We start from the raw sequence: 7,774 nt of genomic DNA, 5'->3' as shown, positions 1-7,774 counted from the left end.
ATCAGCCCAAGTTTGGCACATCCAACTTGGGTGTAGCACCCCCATTTTATAGGAAAGATAGGGCGACTCCATGGGACACCAACTCTTGACGTCCCTTAACTCTTATACGCCAAAAATAAATTTTTAGCATGGAATACAAGGGGATGGTATGGAATATGAAGTGGTTCACCAGTAGAAGGACTCTTTCTCTACTAAGAAAAAATATAATGCCAACTCTTGACACGTGGAAAAAGGAATGGCGTGAGAAACCAAAGAGTCCATGATATTAAGGACTCTTCCATATCATCCAAAATATGTGACATCCCTTAATGAATTTTGGTGTATGAATTCTTTTCTGGAGAAGGACTCTTCCTTCTCTTCTGTGCCCAAAATCTCAAGAGCCATCTCATGACGTGGGGAATTAAGAAATGTATGGAATAAATGGTAAGAAATTTAAGAGGAGTGGAAGAGGACTCCTCCTCTTAACGCCTAAAAAATAAATGACACCACATTTTTCTTTGGCATGGTGAGTGGCATGGAAGCAGGTGATTTCACATAGAACTCTTTCATAAATATTAGATAAGGCACCTATTTAAATATAGATTCAAATTCAATCACATTAGATCAAGGCTACAAGACAAGGGTTAGCACAAATACCTTTGAACTGAACCCAATTGGGAACTTGGTTTAATTCATATGCTAGCAATTCAATTAACCTATTGGATTTATAATAAATCTAAATAGATTAGACCAAGACCAAATTTTTATTGTGTGTGACCCATTGGATTCCAAATCTAGCCAGTAGTGGATTCAGACTCATAACAAAATCCTAATTTGATTAGATTAGGTCAGCTCAAGAATCCCAATCAACTAGGACTATTTCTAATTCATTTTTAAATTAAAATATTTTAATTTTGATGAGTCCACAAGTTAAGATTGATATCTAACAATGTGTCATGACAATCCAAAAGATTTAAAATTTGATAAAAATATCAAAATTATCCTTCCATGATGAGTTATCGTACAATTCTATCCTTTGATCACACAACGTCCCAGAAAGGCTATGAGTATAGAAATATATCAAATCCAAATACCTATCCGTATGTATCTTGATCTGATGATGATGACTCAGTTTATGAATCAGTAAAAATCTTTTCTACTATTTATCCCTGCTTTGGCCAGAGACTCTCAGAGTTATCATCCTATGAGATCACATAGGATGTTCTCTCCTCCAATAAAGAGTGATCGATTCTTTATTAATCACTCACAATCTTCATGCACACTTCACTATATCCAGAATATCCCACACATATCTCAAAGTGACATGCTAGAGAATAAATTAAAATAAAGATCCATATACACAAGGTATCACGATGATCTTAGGTCAAAGGATCACTTGCACCACTCCCACTGGAGAACTATCTGTTGATATGCTGTAAGGCTCTATCAGATGTTCTTCCTGCAGGTCAGTTTAGTGAACACATTCTCTAATGAGCATCTACGTCCTTATATTAGTGTCACCACATAAGTGATTGTGAGATCAACCACCCTCTCCATCGAGCATACGTAGGATGTACCAGTTTTACCGACATCATCGATCTCCAGCTTGATGATCCAATTACTGAAAATATTTTAGATTAGGGCTATCATAATTTTAGATCTCACTGACATGATCTCATCATGGCCCTAAAATTATTATCCTAATATATGGAGTTTATCATAACCATAAAAGTATGATGCAGCAAATGATAAAACATAGTACCTCATGAATAAAATAACTAATGTCATTGAAATGAGAAAGAAGAAAATATAAAAAAGTCCCTTTGCATAACCCATATGATTGACTTATAGGGTACTATTCTTTCAATCTCTCACTTGCACTAAAGCCATCGCCCCTATACCTGATGCCCATGCAATCAGGGTGGTGATTACACTGCTGCTGTGTAAGGCTTAGTGAACTGGTCCATTATGATGTTCTTAATATTAACTCATTTTATGATCAAATCATGAATGAGATGAAAGTACCTAGGATGTGCGTGGGTACCTAGTGAGACCATACCCAACTTAGTGATGAACCTTTGATCAGACGACTTTCCTTAGCTATCTTTACTAACAGCAATTAACTGAGTCAAAAATAGTTTACTATTTGGAACTCTTCCAATTCACTGCTCCTCTAGTACTTTTCAAGTACTTTGAGAATGCTTTTCACAGTTTTCAAAAATTCTATCATCGATCTACTTAAAATCAATGATTATGCATAAGGTATAAATCACATCAGGCTTAGTACATTGAATATATGAGCAAGTAAACTCCTTTACACCCATTCATGTTGAACCCTTTCAACATAAAATTCATATATCTTGACTGGGACAAGCCCAACATCTACTTTTATCTATCACTATAGATGCCTAGTATATTGGATGCTTAACCCAAATCTTTTTCTATGAAAACTTTTGTAATAAGCATGCCATTGACCGAGTCCAATATTGAGACTATCTTCCCAACATGCTGTATGTCTTCCATATACATAAGAAGTTAGTGGGACTCCCACTTATCTTCTCGTATACACACAGTTCATCCATATTTGATAAAATCAAATATTTTGACTATCTCATCAAAAATAGAAGTACCAACTCCTCAATACCTGCTATAATTCATAAATGAATTTGTCCTCCCATTAGAGGCAAACTCTCTAGATGGTGTGTGGCAATAACAAGCAAAAATTTGGATTGACATTCCTGTTAGCAACCTGTTGGGTCATACCCATAGGTTCTTCAACCATAGTCCATACTTGGTGATGTATCGGGAGTTTATTTCGGATATCTTGGTTCAAGCCATCTGTCAGAGTCTCTGCTCATGACTATCTCTAAATAGGTCAAAACAATATCATTCACAATGATATATGGTGTACAGTTATTCACAATGACAAACCCATATATTGAGTGGTACATTACACACTCAGATTGACCTTCGGTGAGGAGGTGTGTGTCATGGTTGTGCCTCATTTATGGGCATATCTAGTTGAGGATCAACTTGTGGACACTCCACAGATTATGATAGTTCATAGGTCTTGAATTTTTCAAGTTCAATTATCCTTCCACTATCCCCTTCTTAAAAAAATAAAAATCTTTTTCAAAAGATGGCATATCTACTGACAAAATACTTTTTATCTACTAGGATAGTAAAAATAGTATCACATACTACTCTTAGGATAACCTATAAACTTATATAAACTTGTTCTAGTACAAACTTATATACATCAACTCTTTTCATATAAGCTAGGCAATATCCCTCTTACCTTTTTCATATCTCATATGGAGTGCTAGTTACAGATTTAGATGATATCTAATTCAAAATATATGCAGTAATTTTTAGGAGATATCCTCAGAATGAGAATCAAAGTTTGTGAAGCATATTAGAGAATCACACTATATCATATATGGAGTGTCCATCTCTGGGTCAAGATATTATTAATCTTTGAACATCCATATATTCAAGACCTAATACCTTGCTCGTCTTTTTCCACATCTATTAAATGGGATCTTGGTCCATTTATCCATGAAATAAGATTTACAAGTTCTATATGATTCAAAATCATACAGACAAAAAACTCTTCTTTGTATTACTTATTTTCTTTGGCTTATAAAAATGGCCAAGTTGGTAATACCAGAGATATGTGACCATCACATATTCATTTCTTGTTCTCATCAACATGAAGAATAATGTCATTGAGTGACAAAAATATAAGACCATAACCTTAAAATTTATCAGAAGGAGAGTAACTTTTACTCTTTACATGAATTTCAAAACCATGCTATAATAGTAAAGAATTTGAAATAATATTTCTGATAAATTCAGACATTTTACAATGGTCTACTAATTTCTAAATAAGTAGGTTTCTGCAGTCTTAGCATGGATGAACTATCCATCAGTGCCAAAAAGGTATGTAGTCATCTTACTTCAGTTTTATAGATCTAGCAATATTCTGCATAAGTAGAACCTATATAAGATATCACATACCCAAAATTTTAAAGCTGAAACACTCAATGATTTATTAGTTTGTATCATATACCAACCATTAGCAGATGTAATTTTTGTATCCTACTATTACTTCATATTTGCAAGACAACTCTTGCCATTTATTACTAATGCTCATCATTGATGTAATGATAGAGATATCAAAGTGAAGATATTCTTCACCTTCTTCTCCTAGGAGATACTAAAGAAAGAATCTAGGAGAGTTAGTAGGATTTAATCCTAGATTAACTCACCATCCATGATATAGACTTAATCGCATGATTAAATTAATCAAGATATATTTGACAGTCATACTGTTACTCCGTCATATCTCATATGCGATTTTTCTTTCTATATTGTATCAACTTCGATCAGATCAAAATAAAGAGAATAGGAGACTATCTCCTATATGAGAACTATTCTCAGATTCCTAAACCATTCTATGATGTTTGGTCAAATTAAAAAGTATTCCATGCAGTGATAGTGAAAATACAGATGTGTATATAAGAACATAAAAGGACAGCTCATGAAGACATGCACAATTTAGATGAAATTTTTATCTAAATGTGTCTCTCACTATTTTAATAAATTTCATAATCCTCAAGTATCAAAATAAAAAATCTAATCATGACGTTTCTTAGTAGGGTTGAGATCTCAATTTTTCATAAAAAGTCTTGTGGATAGCACAACAAGCTTCTGTGAGTTCAAAGATAGATAACTCTTTACCAATTACATCTCATGCAACTCTCAACATAACTTTTACCTCAAAATACTTATAGTCTTGTGGATAGCACAATAAACTATAATATTTTAGTTAAGTCATACCCTTTAATATATATGGTCATATCTGAATAATACTATCCTTATGGATATCACAATAAGACAATACTATCAAAATATGTCATTAGCATCACTAAGTCAATATCATACCAATTACTATAGCAAGCTTTGTGGATAGTACAACAAACTCTCTACAGTTTTTGACATACTCTATTGACTTAGTATGAGCTAAATATCATTAGCTTCATTATGCACCAAAATAGTATCAAATCAGTCCCTACAGCAAGCCTTATAGATGCACAACAAGCCTACTATGATTCTTGACATAATACTGGCCTAGCATGAAGGAAGGCATGGGTAGTGTTCTTAACACTTTGCCATTATGACTTAATATAATTTAATGAGGGATTTAGGTCTCATGCACATCCTAAATATATATTCATGCATCATATATAATTTAAACTTTAAATCTAACTACCAGCATATAAGAGCATACAAAAGAAAACTAATGGTTATGGACTTTTGAAATATCATCCGAGCCACAGGATGATATATGGTTCATACCCCAGGTGCATCATAGATTGAACCATCTCATGGTCAATCTAAATGCACCTCCGCTCTTAAACACCTAGTAGTGCAGTCTTCATCTCCATAAAGTCTACCATGAATGCTTGATCTTTATTTGAAAATAGCAAGAAACTATTTCTATCTATTCTCAAATAATTTTTTTCTATAATTTTACATCAACATGTAAAAATCTCTATCAACAGTTGGAAACATACAAAAGAAAGGTTCAGCTGATAATACAATGCATCAGGGGCATCCAGCCCCTATTGCAACTCTTACAGATGCATGAATATAATCAGCTAATATGGAAACATTCATGCATACATCTATCACATAGATGTACCATAGTCCATAACCACTCAACATATATTTTATAATAATTATAAAATATTATAACAAACTACTCATGTTATTTTAATTGCGATATCATTCATACACAAGTCAGTTAAGATGTTCAAATATATGGGCATTAGGCTCATCAAGGATTTTTGATTCAGATTCAACACTTGATCCAATTCATAATTTTAAGCCAATCATTTGTCATCCATTTGACTTAAGTTGATCAATTCTTAGGTTAATCTTAATCAATTAGGTAATCATAGATTCAATCAACCATAACTCAAACCCTAATCGAATTAGATAAATGATAATTTGATTAATTTAAATTAAACATGATTTCTAATCAAATTAAAACTATGAATTTGATTTAATCTATAATCATTAATTTTAATCACATTAGAATAATGAATTATAGTTAAACAAATCTATCAGTAAAAATCCTAATCCAAGTCCAATGCATCCTTTTCATGACCAAATTTTTTGGCTCCACACATATCTAGGACAACCACCAAAATAGAAGACCCACAATGGTGAGTGCACAATATCATGGTGGTTGACCCTTAGATCTTAGGTGAATGCATCAAATGAAAGAACCCTAAATCTTAGTAATGTACATCCATATGTAACATTCCAAAGCTCCGCATATCACATGCACTGAATTTCAATTCCATCAAAAATTAGATTATGGGATCTAATCTTAAACTTGTCTCATAAGTCTAAAAGTCATGGAAATTTATATCCTAGGTTTGATCATGGATTGATAATATTTATCATTAATAAAAGTACATCATAAATATCAATTAAATATTAATCAAAAAATTTGATTTTGACAAAGTTTGAACTGGATCTAATTTATATCACAATAATAACATGAAATTTGATTGAATCAATCAAAGATAGCTCTGATACCACTGTTGGATTTCAAACATACAGTAAAATATAAATTTCAAAAGTTTTTACATATATTCAATAATTAAAAATAAGTTTAACATTTAAACTAGACAATTAGAACACAAAAGCCCTAGAAACACCATGATGATTGCAATCAAATAACATTAGCATATATAACAAGATGTTGCCCAGCTATGCAACCCAAGAGGGGGGGTGAATTGGGTTTCTAAAAATTTTAAGCCCAACAGATAACTTATGAAGAACAAAACAATGGCTTTAAATCAATATTAATTAACTAAAGCAGTATTGCAAGGATATAATAAAGAAATAAGATAAAGCGATAAAGCACACCACAAACACAAGGATTTATAGTGGTTCGGTGCTAACCTTGCACCTACGTCAACTCCCCAAGATCCCACTTGGGAATTTTAATCCACTATCCTTTGTATTCAACCCGAATACAAAACGTCAGAAACTCCGACACTAGCTATCCCAAGCTAGAATACAAGACGTCGGAAACTCCGACCCTAGCTATCCCAAGCTAGAACACTTGTTTCCCGGGTACAAGCAAACCCAAAATACTCCGATTTCAGGTTCGGATCAACCTTTCCTTGTTTTGGAAATCCTCCAAAAACAAGAGCAAAAACTCACAAAGAGTAAGAATATTTAGAGCACAGATGAATACAATAACAGCTCCTTAAATGAGCAAATATAACAATAAAAGCTTTACTCAAATGAAGAACCCCTTTTTTCAGATTTTCTCAAGATGAATGAACGGTTGAACGCTTGAGAAGAGGTTGATTGTTGATTGAAGATCTCTTGAAAGCTTTGAACGATCTCTAGATCAAGGTTGAAAACAATCGACTTGAAAGATTCTCTCTTTGAATGCTCTTGCTTTTCTTTTTCACAAACTCTCTTGAATATTATTGATCCTCTCTCTTCTTCTTGAATATTTCGTTGATCTCAGATTTAGGATCCTCTCTTCTCTTTTGATCTCACGTTTGATCTCCCGATTTCCACACTATTTCTTTGCAATTTGATCTGCTATTTAATCTGCAATTTCCTTTCACCATTTTAAGCATTTTATGGCATTAGTAGCAAGAGAAAACAATTTAGGCAGATAAAGAGCCGTTAGAGGATTTTTAGGAAGCATAAATGGCAATTAAAATGGGCAAAAAAATAGCCGTTACTATCATTTCCC

The sequence above is a fragment of the Elaeis guineensis genome, chromosome 12, assembly GCF_000442705.2.
Source record: "Elaeis guineensis isolate ETL-2024a chromosome 12, EG11, whole genome shotgun sequence".
In the NCBI taxonomy this organism is placed as follows: domain Eukaryota; kingdom Viridiplantae; phylum Streptophyta; class Magnoliopsida; order Arecales; family Arecaceae; genus Elaeis; species Elaeis guineensis.
The sequence above is the reverse complement of the archived record's forward strand: the minus strand, read 5'-3'. Positions refer to the sequence as shown.